The sequence below is a fragment of the Coenobita brevimanus genome, chromosome 115 (assembly GCF_032717465.1).
Source record: "Coenobita brevimanus isolate Jiangsu-jjx chromosome 115, ASM3271746v2, whole genome shotgun sequence".
Taxonomy (NCBI): Eukaryota; Metazoa; Arthropoda; class Malacostraca; order Decapoda; family Coenobitidae; genus Coenobita; species Coenobita brevimanus.
In genome coordinates, this window is record NC_137068.1 from 16,798,902 (window position 1) to 16,825,630 (window position 26,729).

Genomic DNA, 26,729 nt, shown 5'->3' on the forward strand with positions numbered 1-26,729 from the left:
GATCCCCAAATCTCATTGTACACTGTTAATAGATTACTCAAGTTGTCCAGGGTAAGATGCTGAATCATACCGTATGTAATGGTGAATGGACAGGGACTGGAACCTTTACAGAATTTAAGGGCAAGGAGAAGTTCATCTAATGTAAATTCGGAGTTGTAGCTGGTATCTCAATCTTCCATGGCAAAGTCTAAATTTTGCAGCTCCGCCGTATGCTTATGGTGGAGAAAGCGAGGATCATAGTTGGCTGAGCTGCTTACCTGGGCAAAATGGTCGGCAAAAGTATTGGCAATGTCCGCGGGATTGTCAATGACATTCTCAGCCACCTCAAGTGTGGTGATTGGTGACCGGGTGTACTTGTTGTTTAGCACATTTATGGTGGAGCAGACCTGACTTAGTGGGGTGGTGCAATTCACCGTGGACACAAAACTACGCCAGTTATTCCGTTTTGCTGCTTTAATTGTCCTCCTTGTCTCAGCCTTAGCTGCATTATAGGTAATAAAGTTTGATTCTGTTGGCTGTTTCTCAAAAATCCTGTATCTCCTATTGCGCTTAGTGAGTGCTTGTCAGCAATCTGGTGTCCACCACGAAACTCTACGCTTGTTTGGAATTGTAGATGTCTTGGGAATAGCAGCCTCAGCTGCATGTATTATGGAAATCTGTAGGTGTGCAACTTTCTCATCAATGTTATCTCCTGATATATCTAGATTGGCGACTCGTGAGTAGTACCCCCAATCTGCTTTCTTAAAGTTAAATTTAGGTGGTAGAGGAGGCCGAGAATCGTCGCGTGTATAAGAAGGAAAGATTGGAAAATGATCGCTACCCATCGAGTCGTCATGCCGGTCCTAAGAGATGTTAGTGTGTATATCGGGAGATGACAAGGACAGATCTATACATGACGTGTTACCAGTGCAGTCATCTACACGAGTCACTCTACCATTGTTTAGAAGACAGAGGTTTGACTGTAATATTAGGTTGGCTACTTGCTCCCCCCTACCATCACTCCTCAAGCTTCCCCACTGACAGTGATGGGCTTTAAAATCGCCTAAGATTAATTTTCGACCCGGAAGTTGATGGGTTAGTGAAGTGAAAGCATCACCATCAATGGGACCATGGGGAGGACAGTAGATAGAACAAATAGACAGATATGTGTTATTAAATTTTACTCTGCACGCGACAGCTTCCAGAGTAGAATTTAGAACCACTTCTGTTTGTGGGTGTGATTTGTTTATGTATATGGCAACTCCATGAGCATCATAATATCTTCTGTACAAATGGTAGTGTTTGAACTGTGGAGGATCAGGATGATCCACGAAGCGCGTCTCCTGTAAACAAACAACGTTTGGCCTGTGTATAGATAGCAAAATTGCTATATTGTGGACTTTATTCCCATGAGTCCTACAATTCCATTGTAACACAGTAAATGTGGCGGTTTAAGATTTACGAGAGGGGCCAGTGTGCTTAGCTTTTTTATACTGCCCGCCGCCGGGTTAGTGGCTACCAGTGGACCTGTCTTACTAACAGAAACCACCATTTGTTGCTCGTCAATAACTAGGCTCCCAGAGCCCCCCGAGGAAGAGCTAACTCTTCTCTCCCTCGCTGGACCAGGAGCAGGAAGGACATGAGGATGTGTCTTTGAAAGGGTGGTGAGGTTATTCTTAACAGTCTTGTCCGATTTCGGTTTAGACATGACTGACCGAGAAGCAGCAGCAGCCTGTGAGTATGAAGAAGGTTTTGGGAGGTCAGTTAGAGAGCTGGATGATACAAGAGGCTGAGAAGTGGAGGCTGAATAGAGTGACTGGCCTGAGTAACAAGCACAAGATCAGTCTGCATCTCCACAGTGTACATCATAGGACGGGACAACACCGCCGAAGCATAGGACCTATTCGGTGTGGGAGTTGCATGCAACTCCTTCACCTTTTTCCTTGCTTCGTAGTACGAGATGCCCTCAGTCGCCTTCACCGCACAGACCTCTTTCTCCTCTGTCCACTTGGGGCAGTCCCTAGAGGAAGTGGATTGAGCACCCTTGCAGTGATACCAGCTGACAGTCTCTGATGTGCAATGTTCAGCATCATGACCTTGCATTGCACACTTCCCACAGACTGATTGGGAAGCCCAACAAGTCTTTTCATGATGCCCATAAATCTGGCATTTGGAGCAGCGAAGGGGATTGGGAATATATGGACGTACATTGATAATTTCGTATCCCACTTTGATATTACTGGGAAGAGACACTTTTCCAAAAGACAAGATGATCATTGCTGTCTTCGTCCTTATGCCTTACGTGAAGCGAGTGATGAAACGGGCATCTATTACGTCATGCTGTGCAAGTTCCCGTATGATCTCGTCCTCTTCCATTACCATGAGATCCCTGCAAGTGATGACACCTTTGCAGGAATTCATGGATTGCGGGATCCTCGGCTCGACGTCATACTCGTGGAACTTATGGAGTAGTCCTTAACCTGGGCAGAGTTTACAGTTTTAATAAGGAAGTCTCCAGTAGCAAGTTTTTTCACAAATTCTACCTCACCAGCACATCCATCAATTACTTTCTTTATCATGAAAGGATTGAGGCTAGCCAGGGGAGTAGAACCGAGGGCATGTAGGGTCACAAAAGTGGCGTTATTTACAGGGATGTCAAGCGGAACGCGGGTCTGGTGCCATTCTGTCTGGGCCGGTCAGTCTGTAGTACCGTCATGGGATCGTCAGGACCACCTCCCTCCCTGAAGGGGGGGGAGGTAGTAGGGGCGCCCGCCATAGCAACCACTCCCCCCTCGCGGAGGAAGTGGGAAGAAGGAGAGAAACGAACAAGGGACAAACAACCCGGGACCAAACACCTAAGGCTGAAATTGCCCTATCAAACCACTCCAGGGAGGCCCGACCCTGTTAATTCACGCCCCAGAGCGATCAGTGGTGATGACCCTCCGTGGGCAGCAAGCAAAGGTAATCTCAGTGTACAGGAACAGACACCTACTGTTCCTAGCTAATAGGGAGAGGAGGAAAGTGAGAAACTAGCTAACCTAGAAGCCACCAGAATGGTGAAAAAAAAAAAATGACTATTGCCGGTGAGGTAGCCCTACAAAGCTAGAGGAGAGAGCAGATGAGTACACGTCTACACCTTCCGCGACCATGCATAAAAGTGCAGAGTGAACTTTTTTTTTTTTTTAATGACCATCAACCTGAAGGGGCATTAGGCCAGTAAGAATCGATAATCATGAAAGCCAAAATAATGATTTGAAATATTTGCATCTATTTCATATTAATATTAAGTTATTATTCATGATTATGAAACATAATAGGTAATAAAGAATACATCAGTATACATGTATAGTACCAGAACAAATACTTCCATCTACACATCATATGTAGACTCATTACTATTCTACTACAAAATAAACACTTATAAAATATATATATATATATATATATATATATATATATATATATATACACACACACAAAAAGAACAATTTCTTATATATATATATATATATATACACACACAAAAAGAACAATTTCAAATTTACTGGTTCTGAAGAAGAAAAAAATACATTTAAATAAATGTAACCTCCTCCTGCGGTTCACAAATATATAAAAGTGTATTGACGTATTTACATATGTACAAAAACCATATCCCTATATACAAAAAAAAAAAGAAAAAAAAAAGATATATGTAATAAATAAGGAAACCACAACGAAGTTCATAAAATAAATCACAACTCTGAGTAATCTGGTCTCTTTCAGGAAAGTCATCAATTTATTAGTCACACCAACGTCCCCATCATCCAAGACAGAATCAAGTGTGAAATGGAGCGCATTTGTCCTACAGTAGGCAGCCAGAGAAGTACGTTCCCCAGCATACCTACTACAATACAAAAGGATGTGACTAGTAGATAACACCGCTTCACAGGTGGTACAACGCGGTGGAAATTGTCTGTTAATATATGGCAACATACGTGTTATTAGGATGGAATTCATGCGGAGGCGGGCTAAAGCGACCTCCTCCCGTCTGTTTCCTCGGGAGGATTGATTGATTGATTGAAAATAATTAAAATCTGGCGGCGCAACTGCCCAGGTCATATGCCGCCGGATGACAAAGTAAAAGACAGCAAAATAAAAAATGGCTATTCAAAATAAAGTCAATATCTGTTATCAGGAATAAAACACTAAAAATACTAAAAGAATAGTTTATAAAATAACAATTATTTATAAAAGTGGAAGGAGGCCCGCCTCCCGAAAAAACTAAAAACATCAGTAAAATCATTAAAGGCCTCACCAAGCATTGAGGACAAACAGTAGGCACCATCAGCCACCCCATGCCTATGATGGAACCTCTGACGCAGGTCCCCCAGACTCGGACACTCGACCAGCAAGTGACGAACAGTAAGGGGAACAAGGCAGTCATCACAGTATGGTTGAGTCTCACCACACATGAGGAACCCATGTGTAAGCCGAGAATGCCCAATGCGAAGCCTAGCAAGAGCCACCTCCAGTCGCCGAGACATAGAGGGAAGAACCCTTGGCACAACCACTGTCTGAAAAATTTCTTTTAGTTTATTATGAGAAACACCATCCCAGTGTCTCTGCCAACACGAACGAATTGCGAACCGCAAGTAAGGTGTTACATCAGAAACAGGAAGTGGGTAGTCGGTTGGGGGCTGTTGAGAAGATGCAGCTTTAGCTAAAATATCTGCCCTCTCATTGCCCACCACACCAACATGTGCAGGAACCCAACAGAAGTCTACACGGCGGCCACGACGGCCAAGAAGAAAAAGCCATTCTAAAATTGATAAAACCAATAGATGGGATGCATTAAAAGACTCCAGTGCAGACAAAGAATTTACGGGAGTCACTAAAAATCACAAAAACGGATTGGGGAAGAGTAAAAATGATTTTAACAGCATATAAAATTGCAGTCAGTTCTGCCGTATACACTGAAGTAATGCCAGGAAGGCTACCACCCCTACTAAATGAAGGGAAGAGAACACCAAATCCTACTCCAGTATCCGTCTTCGACCCGTCAGTGTAGACGGGGACAGAACCCTCATGAATGGAGGCATGTTCTAAAAAGAGAGAGAGGGACACCTGAGAGGGAAGTGAGCCCTTTTTTCCATCAACGGACCTACAGAATGTCACGCGAGGGAGTAGCCAAGAACCCACCCTTGGGATCCGATTGGACAAATTGCCAGTCTTGGGACAGAGAGGGCTAGCATAACAGACTGGACCCTGTAACCAAATGGCTTTGGGAAATTAGGACGGGTCTCAAAAACAGAAGATCGGGAATCCTGGGAGACAATGGCACATGAAATTGAGTCTGGAATGCAGTGAAGACGATACCAACACCTCATCATTAGCAACTGACGTCGCAAGTCCAAGGGGAGCACACCAGCATCTACCACCAAACTTGGAATTGGGGATGATCTGAATGCCCCGGTTGCCAGACGTACACCAGCATGATGCACAGAATTTAACAACCGAAGGCGGGCATTTGTTGCAGAGGAGTATACCTCACACCCATATTCAAGTTTAGGAAGAATAAGAGACCTATACAAGAGAAGGAGGGTCTGACGGTCAGCACCTCAAGAGGTATGAGCTAAAAACCTCAAAGGACTCAAAGCTTTAAGACAAGCCACCTTAACAGAACGAATATGGGGAACCCAGGTTAATCTTGTATCAAAGAGAAGACCCAGAAACCGTGTCTCTTCCACACAGGATATTCTCCTATCATAGAGATACAAGTCAGGGTCTGGGTGAAACCCTCGAAGACGACAAAAATGTATAGCCACTGTCTTTGTTGAAGAAAAATGGAAACCGCGTGTTTCTGCCCAGTCAGAAATTCTATTGAGAGCCAGCTGCAACTTCTTCTCTATCAGAGACATTCTAGATGCAGTGAAGGAAATCGAGAGGTCATCGACATACAGTGATCCTCGTACACCATCAGGAAGTACACTGATGATGCTGTTAATGGCTACAGCAAACAGAGTAACACTAAGGATACTCCCCTGTGGTACTCCATCTTCTAGTGGTCGGGCATTAGAAAGCACTCCTCCCACTCGCACCCTTAAAATTCGGTTAGATAAAAACTGTTGAATAAAAATAGGCAAGCGTCCACGAAGACCAAACTCATGAAGAGAGAGTAAAATACCATGACGCCAGGCAGTGTCATATGCCTTCTCCAGGTCAAAGAAGACCGTCACCTGGTGTTGGTTAGTGGAGAAAGCCTCACAGACAGAAGATTCCAAGGACAGCAGTGCGTCAGAGGTACATCGCATTGTTCGAAAACCAAACTGGGCAGGGGATAAGAAGTCACCTTTCTCCAAAAACCACACAAGCCTAACACTGACCATCTTTTCCAGAACTTTACATACTGTATACATGATGTTAGTGAAATAGGCCGATAATTCGTTGCCTGTAGGTGGTCCTTATCTGGTTTGGGGATGGGGATAACCACAGCAACACCCCAACTAGCCGGAAACTCCCCGGAACACCAAATCTTATTAAACAGAGAAAGCAAAAACATAAGGGACTCATCAGATAGGTGACTTAAAAAGGCATAAGGAATATCATCATAACCAGGAGAAGAGTCATGGCACTGCGACAGAGCTGCCTGGAGTTCAGAAATTGAATATAGAACATTGTAAGGCTCTCCCCCAGCAGAGGTAAAACTGAGATCACGAGACTCTAGGCGCCGACGGTGGCAAGCTGAAGGCGTATCCACATTCTTCTGTGACACACTGGCAAAATGATCAGGAAGCATCTCTGCAACAGCAAAAGGATCAGCCACAGTTCCACCTGCTGCAGATAAAACGGGAGGCGAGGGGGCAGTAAATTTCCCTGAAATTTTCCTTACCCGGTTCCACACCTGGGTGATGGAAGTCCTCGAATTGATGGAGGAAACATAACCCTTCCAGGATGATCGCCTGGCCTCCTTTAAAACCCGCCTCATATGAGCTCGTGCCCTCTGATACGCCACCAAATACTGAGGATCCCCACAGTGATGACGAAGTCGAGAGAAGGCGACTCGTTTAGCTCTCACTGCGGAACTTCACTCAGAGTTCCACCAAGGAACCGGACATTTAGGAAACCGACCTTTAGTTCTTGGAATAGTTAAAAGGGCTACTGAGTGCAACAAGTCAGTGAAATATGACACTTCCTCAGTAAGACAGCCAAACTCACTGACAGAAAGGAAAGTGGAACTTAATTCCCTGAAACGTGGCCAGTCAGCCTTACCCAGAAGCCATCGAGGAAGACGTGGCTGAGGTCCACCTGCACTAGCAGTTAAAAGTAAGGGAAAATGGTCACTGCCATATAGGTCCGGCAACACATCCCAGGTAAAATCTAAAACTGCATCAGCTGAGCATAAAGATAAATCAATGGCAGTAAAAGTTCCAGTCTGGCTATGGAAATAAGTCATTTTATCAGCATTGAAAATGCCCAACCCCTCATCTTCCACTAAAGAGGCCAGCATGACACCCCGAGGGTTGGCCTCACTGTTTCCCCACAGTGGATGGTGTCCATTCATATCTCCTAGTAACAAAAAGGGAGAAGGAAGGCCACGAATAAGGCGTTCCAGATCCGCTTTTTCAACAACAGCACTGGGAGGTAGATAAAGACTGCAAACTGTATACTGCCGATGGAAAAACATCCGGACAGCGACAGCCTGCAGGGGAGTAGAGATGTCCATATGACTGTATGGAATATCCTCGCGAAGGAAGATAGCAGCACCTCCATGACGACCTTGACCCGGCACAGGATCTGAATAAAAGGCATGGTAGCCAGAAGGACCAGAAGGAACAGCATCACCTACCATGGTCTCCTGGATGCACATGCACAGAGGAGTAAATTGAGAAACATAGTTAGCACGTAAACCCCGACAGTTCCACTGGATGATAGAACCCATAATGGAGGAATGATGACTAAGTGCGGGACTGTACACCTGACAAGTGAGAGGGTTTGGATTGATGCTTATGAAGACCCTTGGAAGGGGCCTGCCCAGCACCAGAAACCCTCACCCACTGTCGAACATCTGTGGGCAAACGAGAGGACGAGGAAGAATGTTTTACCACACTCCTTCTTGGAGTGGGCATACCAGTTTGTTTGGAAGGTGGCTTGGTGGGTGCCTTTGGAGGTGTGGGTCGGGCAGTGCCCCCACCAGAAGTCCCAGACGTGGGAGTAGAGTCCACAGGACTTGAATAATTTGAGGATGGCATCTTATGCTTTAGATCTGAAGCGCCAACAATTTGTCCAACAACTTCCCCAAGTGGGGACTGAACCATATGTGGACCATCAGCTTCAGCTGTCACCTGGCTAAATTCCCCAGCCTGCAGGGCAGAGGGAACAGGAGAGGGGTCGACACAAGGGTCGACAACAGAGACCTTAGGTGGTCGGTCCTCTGTCTCAGAGGACTCTGACGAACAACGTTGGCGTTTGCTAGGTATAGATGGAGCCTCGGTCACACTGGGTAAGACAGGAGAAGGAGTTCGGTCGGTGTGGACATCTGCCACCACAACAGAATTGTGCAAGGAGTCAGCCACGGAAATGTGGGGAGAAACTGCAAGTTTAGAAGGTGGGCGACGTTCAGTCTCACAAACAGTACTACCCTTGCGGACATCAATCTGTAAATCACTAGTCGAAGGAGAGGGCACTGGAATGGGTTGAGGCTTCCTCTGAGATACAGGGTGCCACACCGACACTCCAGAAAGGACAGCAGCATAAGTAAATCCTGGCTGGAAAAAGCGAGACTGAGTCCTCGGGAGGAACTGGACCAGTCACATGTGGTCCTTTTGACAGATGGAATTGCCAGGTCGGTCCACTGACTTTGCCACACAATATTAATTGATTTCTTTCCGAAAGCGAGACTAGACTGTAGCTCACGAGGAACGTCCCAAGTCTCCTCGAGTTCTACAGCCGATTTAGCTAGTATGTCAGCCTGCTCGTTGCCGTAAATACCACAATCACCAGGCACCCAGATCAGAGAGAAGGATTTAGCACATGTGTCCAGCTTATTGATAATGCAGCCCAGGACCTCATGTGAATCAGTTCTACATGAATAAATTGCCTGAAGGGCGGACTTAGTCCGAAAAAATGACAAAACTGTCATGATCTGAACGCAAAGCAAAGTCCATAGCTTTGTCTATGGCCAATAATTCAGCAGTGAATACGGACGTATGAGGGGGCAAGCGAAAACGGATGCGGCACTCTGTAGACCACACACTCGCACCCACACTTTCATCCATCTTAGAGCCATCGGTGTACAAGTGGAATGACGCTAGGTGTCTAATAAGGATCATCCGGAATAATTGTCATATCTCCACCTCCGGCGCCCTGTACTTTGCGATGGGCAGCCAGTCAGTGTTGAATGTGGTGGCAAGAGACTCCCAGGGCACTATTTTTTATGTTAAAACCTGATCCCCAGTAGAAAGGTCGTACCCTAACGCCTCACAGAGGACGTGAAGCCTCACAGCCACCGGCGTGAGGGCCGCATACAGCAGGTACTCCCATTGTAGGAGGATCCGACAAGTTGGAAGGCCAAGTGAGCATTTACGGTGGGTGGTGATACTGTAAGAAAACAGCAGGTGGTCACGTCGTAGATGGAGGGGAGGCACATTAGCCTTCACTTCAACTGCTCCACACGAGTACATCGAAGGGCTCCGAGACATATGTGCAAGCACACATTCTGAAACACATCCAGTCTACGGAGGACGGCATCCGATGCCGACCCATACACCTGTGAGCCATAGTCAAGCTTAGAACGGAGAAGGGACTTATACACCATCAATAAAGACGTTCTGTCGGCTCCCCACGATTTACCGGAAAGAAACTTAAGGACGTTAACTTTTTTACTACAAGAAGCAAGCAAATGATTAATGTGTGTTCTCCAACTGAGCCAACTGTCAAAATGCAGACCTACGAATCTTACTGAATTTTGAAAAGGTATCGGCTGATTATCTAAAGTTAAATGCAAAGGAGGTACGTTAAGTTTACGAGTAAAAACAACACCGATACACTTAGGGACGGAAAATTTAAATCCCCACTCCAGGGCCCAACGCTGAACAGATTCAAGTGCCGGTTGAATCTGCTGTGCCGAGGATTGTGCATTGCGGGAAGAGTGCCACACTGCACAATCATCAGCATGGAGTGAGTATCTAAGCGTCATGGGGACGGAAGCAGATGACAGAATGTCATTAATGGCAATGCTGAACAAAGTAGGGCTAAGCACACTTCCTTGTGGTATCCAGTTCTCTTCGACAAATATGTCCGAAGTTACGTTACAGGGTAACCTGACAGAAAACGTTCTGTTAGTAAGGAAGTTCTGAAGGAAAATGGGCAAATTACCTCTTAAACCAGAAGCTTAGAGTTTAAGTAGTATTCCGTTTCGCCAGGTCATATCATAAGCCTTATGAATATCCAGAAAAATTACTATCATGAATTCGCGATTGGTAATACCCTCGGCTATGCAATGCTCCAGGTGTACTAAATGATCTAGAGTGGACCTGTATTTACGGAATCCACTCTGTTGATCATTTAACACACCCTTCGACTCTAAAACAAAAAGTAACCTTTTATTAGCCATACGTTCAAAGACCTTACATAGACAGTCAGTCAGCGCAATAGGTCGAAAAGAGCTGGGACTCGTAAGGCGACCGTCCCGGCGATGTATCGGAATGATGTGCGCATAGGGCCATGAGTTTGGGAACGTGTGAGATCCCCAAATCTCATTGTACACTGCTAACAGCTTACTCAGGTTGTCCAGAGTAAGATGCTGAATCATACCGTATATAATGGTGGATGGACCGGGACTGGAAACACTACAGAATTTAAGGGCAAAGAGAAGTTCATCTAATGTAAATTCGGAGTTGTAGCTGGTATCTCAATCTTCCATGGCAAAGTCTAAGTTTTGCAGCTCAGCCGTACGCTTTTGGTGGAGAAAGCGAGGATCATAGTTGGCTGAGCTGCTTACCTGGGCAAAGTGGTCGGCAATAGTATTGGCAATGTCCACGGGATCGTCAATGACATTCCCAGCCACCTCAAGTGTGGTAATTGGTGACCGGGTGTACTTGTTGTTTAGCACATTTATGGTGGACCAGACCTGACTTAGTGGGGTGGTGCGATTCACCGTGGACACAAAACTACCAGTTATTCCGTTTTGCTGCTTTAATTGTCCTCCTTGCCTCAGCCTTAGTTGCTTTATAGGCAATAAAGTTTGATTCTGTTGGCTGTCTCTCAAAAATCCTGTATCTCCTATTGCGCTTAGTGAGTGCATGTCAGCAATCTGGTGTCCACCACGAAACTCTACGCTTGTTTGGAATTCTAGATATCTTGGGAACAGCAGCCTCAGCTGCTTGTATTATGGAAATATGTAGGTATGCAACTTTCTCATCAATGTTATCTCCTGATATATCTTGATTGTCGACCCGTCAGTAGTACCTCCAATCTGCTATCATAAAGTTAAATTTAGGTGGTGGAGGAGGCCGCGAATCGTCGTGTGTGTAAGAAAAAAAGATTAGGAAATGATCGCTAACCATCGAGTCACTATGAGGGTCCCAGGAGATGTTAGTGTGTATATCGGGAGATGATAAGGACAGATCTATACATGACATGTTACCAGTGCGATCATCTACACGAGTCGCTCTACCATTGTTTAGAAGACAGAGATTTGACTGTAATATTACCTTGGCTACTTGCTCGCCCCCTACCATCACTCCTCAAGCTTCCCCACTGACAGTGATGGGCGTTAAAATCGCCTAAAATTAATTTTCGACCCGGAAGTTGATGGGTTAGTGAAATGAAAGCATCACCATCAATGGGACCACGGGGAGGATAGTAGATAGAACAAATAGACAGATACGTGTTATTAAATTTTACTCTGCACGCGATAGCTTCCAGAGAAGAATTTAGAACCACTTCTGTTTGTGGGTGTGATTTGTGCATGTATATGGCAACTCCATGACCATCATATCTTCTGTACAAATGGTAGTGTTTGAACTGTGGAGGATCAGGATGATCCACGAAGCGCGTCTCCTATAAACAAACAACGTTTGGCCTGTGTATAGATAGTAAAATTGCTATATTGTGGACTTTAATCCCATGAGTCCTATAATTCCATTGTAACACAGTAAATGTGGCGGTTTAAGATTTACGAGATGGGCCAGTGTGCTTAGCTTTTTTATACTGCCCGCCTCCTGGCGAGTGCCTACCGGAGGACCTATCCCGGTGCTTACTAACGGAAACATCCATATGTTGCTCGTCAATTACTAGGCTCCCAGAGCCCCCCGAGGAAGAGCTAACTCTTCTCTCCCTCGCTGGACCAGGAGCAGGAAGGACATGAGGACGTGTCTTTGAAAGGGTGGTGAAGTTATTCTTAACAGTCTTGTCAGATTTCGATTTAGGCTTGACTGACTGAGAAGCAGCAGCAGCCTGTGAGTATGAAGAAGATTTTCAGAGGTCAGTTAGAGAGTTGGATCATATAGGAGGCTGAGAAGTGGAGGCTGAGGTAGAGTGAGTGGCCTGAGTAACAAGCACAAGATCAGTCTGCATCTCCACAGTGCACATCATAGGACGGGACACCACCGCCGAAGCATGGGACCTATTCGGTGTGGTAGTTGCATGCAACTCCTTCACCTTTTTCCTTGCTTCGTAGTAAGAGATGCCCTCAGTTGCCTTCACCGCACAGACCTCCTTCTCCTCCTTCCACTTGGGGCAGTCCCTAGAGGAAGTGGAGTGAGCACCCTTGCAGTGATACCAGCTGACAGTCTCTGATGTGCAATGTTCAGCATCATGACCTTGCATTGCACACTTGCCGCAGACTGATTGGGAAGCCCGACAAGTCTTTTCATGATGCCCATAAATCTGGCATTTGGAGCAGCGAAGGGGATTGGGAATATATGGACGTACATTGATAATTTCGTATCCCACTTTGATATTACTGGGAAGAGACACTTTTCCAAAAGTCAAGATGATCGTAGCTGTTTTCGTCCTTATGCCTTCGTTGAAGCGAGTGATGAAACGGGTATCTGTTACGTCCTGCTGCGCAAGTCCCCTTATGATCTCGTCCTCTTCCATTACCATGAGATCCCTGCAAGTGATGACACCTTTGCAGGAATTCATGGATTGTTGGATCCTCGGCTCGACGTCATACTCGTGGAACTTATGCGGTAGTCCATAACCTGGGCAGAGTTTACAGTTTTGATAAGGAGGTCTCCAGTAGCAAGTTTTTTCACAAATTCTACCTCACCAGCACATCCATCAATTACTTTCTTTATCATGAAAGGATTGAGGCTAGCCAGGGGAGTAGAACCGAGGGCATGTAGGGTCACGAACGTGTCGTTTTTTACAGGGATGTCAAGCAGGACGCGGGTCTGGGGCCGTTCTGTCTGGGGGCGGTCAGTCCGTGGTACCGTCATGGGATCGTCAGGACCACCTCCCCCCCTGAAGGGGGGGGAGGCAGTAGGGGCGTCCGCCATAGCAACCACTCCCCCCTCCCGGGGGCAGTGGGAAGAAGGAGAGAAACGAACAAGGGACAAACAACGCGGGACCAAACACCTAAGGCTGAAAAATCCGTCTCAAACCACGCCAGGGAGGCCCGACCGTGTTAATTCACGCCCCAGAACGATCAGTGGGGGGGACCCTCCGTGGGCAGCAAGCAAAGGTAATCTCAGTGTACAGGAACAGACACCTACTGTTCCTAGCTAATAGGGAGAAGAGGAAAGTGAGAAACCAACTAATGTAGAAGCCACCAGAAGGGTGAAAAAAAAAAAAAGACTATTGCCGGTGAGGCAGCCCTACAAAGCTAGAGAAGAGAGCAGATGAATACACGTCTACACCTTCCGCGACCATGCATAAAAATCCAGAGTGAACTTTTTTTTTTTTTTTTTAATGGCAATCACCCTGAAGGGGCATTAGGCCAGCAAAGAATCGATAATCATGAAAGCCAAAATAATGATATGAAATATTTGCATCTATTTCATATCAATATAAAGTTATTATTCATGATTATGAAACATAATAAGTAATAAAGAATACATCAGTATACATGGATAGTACCAGGACAAATACTTCCATCTACACATCATATGTAGACTCATTACTATTCTACTACAAAATTATCAAATACTTATGAAATTTATATATGTATACAAAAAAAAAAAAGAATAATTTCAAATTTACTGGTCTTGAACAAAAGAAAAATAAATACATTTATATAAATGTAACCTCCTCCTGCGGTTCACAAATATATAAAAGTGTATTGACGTATTTACATATGTCTATCTATCTATCTATATACCTAGGCTGCTTCCCCCAAGGAAAGGGAGGTAGCCGAGACAGGACGACACACTCTCCATTTACTCATCCATTTAAACACATTCATTCACATCTTAGCCCCAAAGGGGAGAACGGACAGATCCTCACCGCACCACACCGCACAAGGGTCAACTGCGCAATGCAATCAGTGACATCCGCAGCAGGGCCCGACAGCAGAACTGGTTTACCCCTGCCACATCATAACATACCCATCCCCTTACCCGCACCTGACCTGACTAGCTGATCAGACCAAATGCAGGAGAATATCCCCTCAGGGCTGCGTCATCACTTATTTATTCACAATTTCTCTCCATTTATTTCTGTCACGCACAGCCACTCTTCCTTGCTCAACAGACATCCCTCTCGCATCCAGCGCTCTCTTCACACTATCCATCCATCCTATTCGTGGTCTTCCTCTCAGCCTTACACCTCTCACATCAGATCTAGTTATCTTTTTCACCAATCGCTCATTATCCATTCTCTCCATATGCCCAAACCATCGCAACACCCTCTGCTCAACTCTACCAGCCATCTCCTGAACAACTCCAGTTCTCCTTCGCACTTCATCATTTCGCACCCGATCCATACGCGTCACTCCACACATACTCCTCAGACACTTCATCTCCATTACATTCAAACTTTTCCTCTCTGCTACACCCATATTCCATGTTTCAGCCCCATATAATGCAGTCGGTACCACAACACCCTCATACAGCCTTCTCTTTACATCCATTCTAAGCGAACGACATTTAAACACTTTTTTCATTCCTCCCAGCACCTTTCCTACTTCTTTTATTCTAAACTTCACTTCTGCATCTATTCTTCCATCCACAGCAACATGTGACCCTAGATATTTAAAACAATCTACCTCCTCAAGCAACTTACCATTCAAAACTATATTCATCCCCCTACCATCTATCAACCTCGTACACTTCATCACTTTACTCTTATTCTCATTTACTTTCAAATTCCTCCTTTCACACACCCTTCCAAACTCCTCTACCAACTGTCTCAATCTCTCCTCTGAATCGGTCACCAGTGCAGTATCATCTGCAAACAGCAGCTGCTTCAGATTCCAATCTCCACCATCAACATTTACCAGACTCAGACCACCTAAAACTCTTGCATTCACCTCCCTTACAACACCATCCATGTAAATATTAAACAACCAAGGTGACATCACACATCCCTGTCGCAGCCCCACTCTCACGGGAAACCAATCACTCACAGCATTTCCCACTCTTACACATGCTCTACTATTTACATAAAAACTTTTCACCCCTTTTAGTAACCTACCATCAAGTCCATACAATCTTAAAACAGTCCACAAAGCCTCCCTATCAATTCTATCATACGCTTTCTCTAAATCCATAAATGCCCAAAACACATCCTTGCCTTTCGCTAAATACTTTTCACACACTTGTCTCACAGCAAACACCTGATCAACGCATCCCCTCCCTCTCCTAAAGCCACACTGCTCATCACTAATCACTCCCTCTGTACCCTCTCTAACTCTCATAATTAACACTCTACCATACACCTTACCTACAACACTCAACAGACTTATACCCCTAAAGCTAGTACATTCATACTTATCACCCTTGCCTTTATACAACGGGACCACACAAGCACTTGCCCAGTCAATTGGCACCATACCTTTCTCAAAGCACACATTCAACAATCTTACTAACCAGTCAACAATAGTCACTCCACCACCCTTCAGGCATTCCACAGCACACCCATCCATACCTGCAGCTTTCCCTGTTTTCATCTCCTTTACTGCCTTCTCCACTTCCTCCTTCGTGATCAAGGAATCATTCAACTCTCCCAACACATTTATTCCTTGCACCCTTCCATCCGCCACAACCATATCCCTATATACAAAAAAAAGAAAAAAAAAAGATATATATAATAAATAAGGAAACCACAACCAAGTTCATAAAATAAATCACAACTCTCTGAGTAATCTGGTCTCTTTCAGGAAAGTCATCAATTTATTACTCACACCAACGTCCCCATCACCCAAGACAGAATCAAGGGTGAAAGGGAGCGCATTTGTCCTACAGTAGGCAGCCAGAGAAGAACGTTCCCCATCATACCTACTGCAGTACAAAAGGATGTGACTAGTAGATAACACCGCTTCACAAGTGGTACAACGCGGTGGAAATTGTCTGTTAATATATGGTAACATATGTGTTATTAGGATGGAATTCATGCAGAGGCGGGCTAAAGCGATCTCCTCCCGTCTGTTTCCTCGGGAGGAGCTGGACCAGTCACATATGGTCCTTTTGACAGATGGAATTGTCAGGTCGGTCCACTGACTTTGCCACAGAAGATTAATTGATTTCTTTCCGAAAGTGAGACTAGACTGTAGCTCACGAGGAACGTCCCAAGTCTCCTCGAGTTCTACAGCCGATGTAGCTAGTATGTCAGCCTGCTTATTGCCGTAAATACCACAATGACCAGGCACCCAGATCACAGAGAAGTATTTAGCACATGTGTGCAGCTTATTGATAATGCAGCCCAGGACTTCATGTGAATCAGTCCTATATGAATAAATTGCCTAAAGGGCGGACTTAGAGTCCGAAAACATGACAAAACTGTCATGATCTGAACGCAAACAAAGTCTATAGCTTTATCTATGGCAAATAATTCAGCAGTGAATACGGACGTATGGGGGGGCAAGCGAAAACGGATGCGACACTGTGTAGACCACACACTCGCAACCACACATTCATCCATCTTAGAGCCATCGGTGTACAAGTGGAATGACGTTAGGTGTCTAATGAGGATCTCCGGATTAATTGTCGTACCTCCACCTCCGGCGCCCTGTACTTTGCGATGGAGAGCCAGTCAGTGTTGAATGTGGTGGCAAGAGACTCCCAGGGCGCTATTTTTGATGTTAAAACCCGATCCCAAGTAGAAAGGTCGTACCCTAACGCCTCACAGAGGAAGTGAAGCCTCACAGCCACCGGCTTGAGGGCCGCATACAGCAGATATTCCCACTGTAGGAGGATCCGAGAAGTTGGAAGGCCAAGTGAGCGTTTACGGTGGGTCGTGATACCGTAAGAAAATAGCAGGTGGTCACGTTGTAGACGGAGGGGAGGCACATTAGCCTTCACTTCAACTGCTCCACACAAGTACATAGAAGGGCTCCGAAACATATGCGCAAGCACACGTTCTGAAACACATCCAGTCTACAGAGGACAGCATCTGATGCCGACCGATACACCTGTGAGATATAGTCAAGCTTAGAACGGATAAAGGACTTATACTGTATACCATCAATAAAGACGTTCTGTCTGCTCCCCACGATTTACCGGAAAGAAACTTAAGGACGTTAACTTTTTTACTACAAGAAACAAGCAAATGATTAATGTGTGTTCTCCAACTAAGCCTACTGTCAAAATGTAGACCTAGGAATCATACTGAATTTTGAAAAGGTATCGGCTGATTATCTAAAGTTAAATGCGAAGGAGGTACGTTAAGTTTACGAGTAAAAACAACACCAATACACTTAGGGACAGAAAATTTAAATCCCCACTCCAGGGCCCAACACTGAACAGATTCAAGTGCCAGTTGAATCTGCTGTGCTGAGGATTGTGCATTGCGAGAAGAGTGCCACACTGCACAATCATAAGCATAGAGTGAGTATCTAAGCGTCCTGGGTACGGAAGCGGACGACAGAATGTCGTTAATGGCAATGCTGAACAAAGTAGGGCTAAGAACACTTCCTTGTGGTATCCCGTTCTCTTGGACAAATATGTCCGAAGTTACGTTATAGGGTAACCTGACAGAAAACGTTCTGTCGGTAAGGACGTTCTGAAGGAAAATGGGCAAATTACCTCTTAAACCAGAAGCATAGAGTATACGTAGTATGCCGTTTCGTCAGGTCATATCATAAGCCTTATGAATATCCAGAAAAATTCCTATCATGAATTCGCGATTGGCAAAAGCCTCGGCTATCCAATCCTCAAGGTGCACTAAATGATCCAGAGTGGACCTGTATTTACGGAATCTACTCTGTTGATCATTTAACACACCCTTCGACTCTAAAACAAAAAGTAACCTTTTATTAAACATACGTTCAAAGACCTTACGTAGACAGTCAGTCAGCGCAATAGGTCGAAATGAGGTGGGACTCGTAAGGCGACCGTCCCGGCGAGGTATCGGTATGACGTGCGTGTAGTGGCATGAGTTTGGGAATGCGTGAGATGCCCAAATCTCATTGTACACCACTAACAGCTTACTCAGGTTGTCCAGAGTAAGATGCTGAATCATACCGTACGTAATGGTGGATGGACCGGGACTGGAACCTTTACAGGATTTAAGGGCAAGGAGAAGTTCATCTAATGTAAATTCGGAGTTGTAGCTGGTATCTCCGTCTTCCGTGGCAAAGTCAAAGTTTTGCAGCTCAGCCGTACGCTTATGGTGGAGAAAACGAGGATCATAGTTGGATGAGGTGCTAACCTGGGCAAAATGGTCGGCAATAGTATTGGCAATGTACCAGAACTGACTTAGTGGGTTGGTGCGATTCACCGTGGACACAAAACTACGCCAGTTATTAAGATTTGCTGCTTTAATTGTCCTCCTTACCTCAGCCTTAGCTGCTTTATAGGCAATAAAGTTTGATTCTGTTGGCTGTTTCTCAAAAATCCTGTGCTTGTCAACAATCTGGTGTCCACCACGAATCTCTACGCTTGTTTGGAATTGTAAATATCTTGGGAATAGCAGCCTCAGCTGCGTGTATTATGGAAGTCTGTAGGTGTGCAACTTTCTAATCAATGTTATCTCCTGATATATCAAACTTGGCGACCCGTCACCAGTACCTCCAATCTGCTTTCTTAAAGTTAAATTTAGGTGGTGGAGGAGGCCGAGAATCGTCGTGTGTATAAGAAAGAAAGATTGGAAAATGATCACTCCCCATCGAGACATAATGCTGGTCCCAAGAGATGTTAGTGTGTATATCGGGAGATGACAAGGACAGATCTATATATGACATGATACTAGTGCGGTCATCTACACGAGTCGCTCTACCATTGTTTACAAGACAGAGGTTTCACTGTAATATTAGGCTGGCTACTTGCTCCCCCCTACTATCACTCCTCAAGCTTCCCCACTGACAGTGATGGGCGTTAAAATCGCCTGAAATTAATTTTCGACCCGGAAGTTGATGGGTTGGTGAAGTGAAAGCATCATCATCAGTGGGACCACGGGGAGAACAGTAGATAGAACAATAGACAGATACGTGTTATTAAATTTTACACTGCACGCGACAGCTTCCAGTGTAGAATTTAGAACCACTTCTGTTTGTGGGTGTCATTTGTGTATGTATATGGCAACTCCGTGACCATCGTATCTTCTATACAAATGGTAGTGTTTGAACTGTGGAGGATCTGAATGATCCACCAAGCGCGTATCCTGTAAACAAACAACGTTTGGCCTGTGTATAGATACCAAAATTGCTATATTGTGGACTTTATTCCCAAGAGTCCTACAATTCCATTGTAACACAGTAAATGTGGCGGTTTAAGATTTACGAGAGGGGCCAGTGTGCTTAGCTTTCTTATACTGCCAGCCACCATGGAGTGGCTCCCGGGGGACCTATCCCGGTGTTTACTAACGGTAACCTCCATATGTTTCTCATCAATAACTAGGCTCCCAGAGCCCCCCGAGAAAGAGCTAACTCTTCTATCCCTCGCTGGACCAGGAGCAGGAAGGACATGAGGACGTGTCTTTGAAAGGGTGGTGAAGTTATTCTTAACAGTCTTGTCAGATTTCGGTTTAGGCTTGACTGACTGAGAAGCAGCAGCAGCCTGTGAGTATGAAGAAGGTTTTGGGAGGTCAGTTAGAGAGTTAGATGATACAGAAGGCTGAGAAGTGGAGGCTGAGGTACAGTGAGTGGCCTGAGTAACAAGCACAAGATCAGTCTGCATCTCCACAGTGCACATCACAGGACGGGACACCATCGCCGAAGCATAGGACCTATTCGGTGTGGGAGTTGCATGCAACTCCTTCACCTTTTTCCTTGCTTCGTAGTACGAGATGCCCTCAGTTGCCTTTACCGGACTGACCTCTTTCTCCTCCTTCCACTTGGGGCAGTCCCTAGAGGAAGTGGAGTGAGCACCCTTGCAGTGATAGCAGCTGACAGTCTCTGATGTGTAATGTTCAGCATCATGACCTTGCATTGCACACTTGCCGCAGACTGACTGGGAAGCCCGACAAGTCTTTTCAAGATGCCCATAAATATGGCATTTGGATAAGCGAAGGGGATTGGGAATATATGGACGTACATTGATAATTTCGTATCCCACTTTGATATTACTGGGAAGAGACACTTTTCCATAAGTCAAGATGATCGTAGCTGTCTTCGTCCTTATGCCTTCCGTGAAACGAGTGATGAAACGGGCATCTATTATGTCCTGCTGCGAAAGTTCCCGTATGATCTCGTCCTCTTCCATTACCATGAGATCCCTGCAAGTGATGACACCTTTGCAGAAATTCATGGATTGCGGGATCCTCGGCTCGACGTCATACTCGTGGAACTTATGTAGTAGTTCTTAACCTGGACAGAGTTTACAGTTTTGATAAGGAGGTCTCCAGTAGCAAGTTTTTTCACAAATTCTACCTCACCAGCACATCCATCAATTACTCTCTTTATCACGAAAGGATTGACGCTAGCCAGAGGAGTAGAACCGAGGGCATGTAGGGTCACGAACGTGGCGTTATTTACAGGGATGTCAAGCGGGACGCGGGTCTGGAGCCATTCTGTCTGGGGGCGGTCAGTCCGTGGTACCGTCATAGGATCGTCAGGACCACCTCCCCCCCTGAAGGGGGGGGAGGCAGTAGGGGCGTCCGCCATAGCAACCACTCCCCCCTCGCGGAGGAAGTGGGAAGAAGGAGAGAAACGAACAAGGGACAAACAACCCGGGACCAAACACCTAAGGCTGAAATTGCTTTCTCAAACCACTCCAGGGAGGCCCGACCGTGTTAATTCACGCCCCAGAGAGATCAGTGGGGGGGACCCTCCGTGGGCAGCAAGCAAAGGTAATCTCAGTGTAGAGGAACAGACACCTACTGTTCCTAGCTAATAGGGAGAGGAGGAATGTAAGAAACTAGGTAACGTAGAAGCCACCAGAAGGGTGAAAAAAAAAAAAGACTATTGCCGGTGAGGCAGCCCTACAAAGCTAGAGGAGAGAGCAGATGAATACACGTCTACACCCTCTGCGACCATGCATAAATGTCCCGTGAGTTTTTTTTTTTTATGCGAGGAAGAAGGAACCAAATGCCATGAGCCTGCAGTTACAGTTCTTTCCAAGAGAAAAAGAAAATACAATCGAGAGCCAAATTCAAGATCCGATCATTTTCAGATGCCTGGACACACTGTGTTTGAAAGGCTGGAGATCATAGGCAGCAGGAAATACAGACAGAGGGGGACAGTTCCAGAGCTTACCTGTTGCATAAATGAAAGACTGGGAGTAACGGTTAACTCTTGCATTAGAGAGTTGGACAGAAAAAGGGTGAGAGTTTGCTGCCAGACGGGTGCTACGCGCCCGTCGTAGAGGTGGAGGAATGCAAGCAGACAGTTCAGAGGAGCAGTGACCATTAAAGTAGCGATAGAAAAGAGATAAAGATGCAACAGTGCAGCGAAGAGACAGAGGTTGAAGGGAGTCAGTAAGAGGAGGAGAGTTAATGAGATGAAAAGCCTTTGACTCCACCCTATTGAGAAGAGCTGTATGTGGGGAACCTCCCAACACATGAGAGTTGTACTCCACACAGGGGCGGATAAAACCCCTGTATCGAGTCAACAATTGTGCAGGGGTAAAGAAAGTGCGGAGTCGGCTTAGCACACCCAATCTCTTGGAAGCAGATTTTACAAGAGATGTAATATGATCTTTCCAAGATAAGTCCTGAGTAAATGAAACCCCAAGCATGTTCAAGGATGATGCAGGATTAAGCTGAATATTATTAAACATTAGTGGGTATACCTGTGCAAGATTCTGTCGAGTTGATAGGTGTAAGAACTGAGTCTTAGATGCATTAAAAACAACCATATTATTTTTACCCCAGTCAGAGATACGAGCCAAGTCAGACATTAGGTGTGCCATAGCCTCATCCCTTGCCTGTTGAAGTAACTGTTGAGATGGGCGTTGCGGGAACCGAATGGAAAGGTGAAGGGTGGAGTCATCAGCGTATGAGTGGATAGGGTTAGATGTACAGCTTAGAAGATCATTCATGAATAAAAGGAAGAGAGTAGGTGATAGGACAGAGCCCTGAGGAACACCACTGTTGATAGATCTAGGAGAAGAACGATGGCCGTCTACAACAGCGGCTATAGAACGACCAGAAAGGAAGATAGCGATGAAGGCACAGACAGAAGGATAGAAACTGTAGGAGGGCAGTTTGGAAATTAAAGATTTATGCCAGACTCGATCGAAAGCCTTTGAGATGTCAAGTGCAATGGCAAAGCTTTCGTCAGAGTCCCGAAAGGAGGATGACCATGAGTCTGAAAGATAGGTAAGAAGATCGCCAGAGGAGCGTCCCTGACGGAACCCGTACTGACGATCGGAAAGAAGGTTGGGATTGGAAAGATACCTTAAAATTTTCCTATTGAGAACTGACTCAAAAACTTTTGAAATACAGGACGTTAAAGCAATTGGACGATAGTTGGAGGGTTGGGAGTGGTCACCTTTCTTTGGGACTGGCTGAATGAGAGCAAACTTCCAACAAGAAGGAAAGGTACAATTTGACAGACAAAGGCGAAAGAGTTTGCCTAGGCAGGGTGTAAGCACAGAAGCACAGTTCTTGAGAACAACAGGAGGGACCCCATCAGGCCCATATGCCTTGTTAGTACTGAGGCCAGTAATGGCAAAAAATACATCAACTGAAGAAATTTTAATGTCAGCCATGAGGAAGTCAGAGGGGGGAAGAGATGGAGGAACAGCACCGGAATCGTCTATGGTGGAATTGGAGGAGAAAGTCTGTGCAAAGAGATCTGCTTTATCAGTAGAAGAAATAGCTACAGAACCATGAGAGTAGAAAAGAGGAAGGAAGGATGATGAGGTAAAGTTGTTAGAAAGATTTTTGGCAAGGTGCCAGAAGGAGCGGGAAGAATTCGAGTTGGAGAGTTGAGAGCATTTAGTATGGATGAAATTATTTTTAGTAGAGCGAAGAACAGACAGCACGATTCCGGGCAGAAACGTAAAGATGATGTGATTCAGGGGTGGGTTGGCTCCGGTACCTTTTGTAGGCCCTCTCCTTGTTGTGGACAGCATTAGAACAAGCGTGATTAAACCAACGCTTTCTTGCGTTAGTCAAAGGATATGAGAAAGGAATGTATGCTTCCATGCCCGAGAGAATAACCTCCGTAATGCACAAGGCACACTCAGAAGGCTCACGGCCATGGAAGCAATAATCATTCCAGGGAAAATCAAAGAAGTACTGCCTGAGGGCCTCCCAGTCCGCGGTCCAAAATGCCACAGACGACGTTTCCCTGGAGGGTCCACAGGCTGTACTGGAGTGATAGGACAGGTTAAGGTAATAAGGTTGTGATCGGAGGAGCCCAACGGAGAGAAAAGATTAACAGAGTAAGCAGAAGGATTAGTTGTGAGGATGAGGTCAAGTATGTTGGGGCTCTCTCCAAGGCGGTCAGGGATACGGGTAGGGTGCTGTACAAGCTGCTCTAGGTCATTAAGGATAGAAAAGATGTTGACTTGTTCACCAGGTGGATCCGTGAAAGGAGAGGAGAGCCAAAGGTGCTGGTGAACATTGAAATCTCCTAGAATGGAGATTTCAGAGAAAGGAGAAATGGATAGAATGTGTTCCAATGTAGAAGTAAGATAGTCGAAGAATTTTTGATAGTCAGTTGAATTAGGGGATAAGCAAACAGCACAGATATATTTAGTCAGAGAATGACAGGAAAGCCGAAGCCAGAGTGTAGAGAATTCAGAAGAATCGAGTTCAGGAACACGAGAGCAAGATAAGTCATTGTGTATATATACACAAAAGCCACCTTTGGCTTTGAAATGAGTATAGAGAAAGTTAGAGGATACAGAAAAGGGATTGCTGTCAGTTGCCTCAGACAGCTGAGTCTCCACTAGAAAAAGAAGGTGAGGTTTAGAGGAGGAGAGGTGGTGCTCAACAGAGCGAAAGTTAGAGGAAAGGCCGCGAATGTTGCAGAAATGAAGAAGAAGAGAGTCAGACAGTGGTTCCAGGCACCTCGAGTCGTCACCGGGAGAGGGGCTGATGGTGGGGGCATTTATGGTCCCCCCCTCCCTGGGGACTCCGAGGCTTGGTGAAGAGACGCCATTTTAAATGAATTTTGAATAGGAAGTGTAGTGTGTACTGTGCATGTAGTTTGGTGTAGATAGTTAGAGAAATTTGTACTGGAGAGCATGCTGGCCTACTCTCTGTGTAACTGAAACACTGAAAAAGTTCAGCAAAGGGGGATGGTCAGGAACTAGTCCTGAGGGCTGTTGAAACGGGAGCTCCAGCACTCCCTGTCATCAGCTTTCCATCCACCTCGGGAGTAATGCCCTGCTCGACTGCTGCTACAGTCTACTCCACAGAACTGACTTCTCCCATTTTTTTTTTCCTGGCCTATCAATCATTGGGGCCGAAGCCCCTGGTTATTAAGGCCGGATATATATATGTATATACATTTAAACATATATACTGTTACGGAACAGAGAGAGATAATGAACACTTCAAGTGAGAATACTAAAAATCACTACTGTCCTGCAAAGTTCCAGGTTCAAAACAAAAGCGTTAGGTAAAATTACAAGTTAAAGTTTAATGCTCAAACTAACAACTAAACATTCAGGACTCATAAGGATAATGTAATGGCAAAAAACAGGTTAAATATATGGTTAACTGGAATAGCCTCTATTAACATGAATTTAGCGAGAGCAAATATATCTAAGTCAGCCCTGATAAATGAGAAAACCGGATAATGCTCAGTTAATGCAAGATATATTATTACAGATACAAAATATTATTAATAATGGCTGACATCAAAAACTCCACATGAATCACAAAAACCTCATCAGGCCTACGAATTAAAACCTTATGCTATACAGTACAAGAAAAAAAATGCAACAACACTTATACTCAAATTACACAGCAGCTAGATGGTTGGAGACTTCCTGAGCACTCACAAAAATAATAACAACTGTACAGGGGAGGACAGAAATGTGAACAAAATGAGGAGTAGATCTAAGTGGCCATTAATGCAGAGACTGAGCTCATTATATAGGGGCCGGCAGAGCTTGATACAACTTGTAAGAAGGACGCGCAAATGAAGCCATAGGGGAGAAAGAGTTGACACCCCTGCTCTGAACAACAGAAAGAACGACTTACTCTACTATAAGGGGGAGAAGGGGGGAGTGAGGTAAAACACGCTAGCCTGGTCACTATGGAAGCCACGAGGCGAATCGTGATCAAACATGCAGCATACTGTACGTTAGAATTATACAAAGGATGATGAAATCATAGGCTATGTAACACCTCCCCACAAAAAAGAAAAAAGAAATTTACAAAGGAAATATCTTATTACTCTAAAACAATCTGTCTAAAGTCTAGATAAGCAATCTGCAATAACATTTTCTTTCCCCTTGACATGTTGTATGTCTAATGAATACTCCTGAAGAAGTAGACTCCATCTTGTCAATCTCTGATTTTTATCTTTAAACTTACTAAGGAATTTCAGTGGGTTATGATCGCTATAAATGACTATGGGGTCAAAACCAGAACACAAATTAAATGAAAAATGCTGAAACCCAAAATCAAGGCCAAAGCTCTTTCTCAATAGTGGAGTAGTTCTTTTGAGGTGGAGTGAACTTCTTACTGTAATAAGATACAGAGTGTTCAATACCCTGATCATCCTCTTGCAGCAAAACAGCCCCAGCTCCTATATCATTTGCGTCAACAGCCATCTTAAAAGGCTTAGCAAAATTTGGAGTAGCGAGCACTGGCTGACTTAATAGGATAGCTTTAAGTTTACTGAAAGAGGATTCACAGTTATCGGTCCAGACAAATATAACTCCCTTTTTCAGTAGGTCTGTAAGTGGTGATACAAGAATTCAAAAGTTAAGAACAAATCTCCTGTAATAACCTACCATTCCCAAAAATCTTTGTAGCTTTTTCCTACTTTTAGATCTGGGAAGCTCACTTATAACCTGAACCTTAGCCCCTGGTGGTGCAACTTGTCCATCACCAATTACGTACCCAAGGTACTGAGCTTTAGCTTGACCAAACTCACACTTTGATAAATTAGCTACAAGATTAGCCTGAACCAAACGCTCAAGAAATTTACAGACATAGCATAGGTGATCGTTCCAGTTGTCACTGAAGATTAATACATCATCAATATAAACAACACAAACTGCCAAACCCTCTGTTACAACATTCATGAGCTTCTGAAAAGTGGCTGG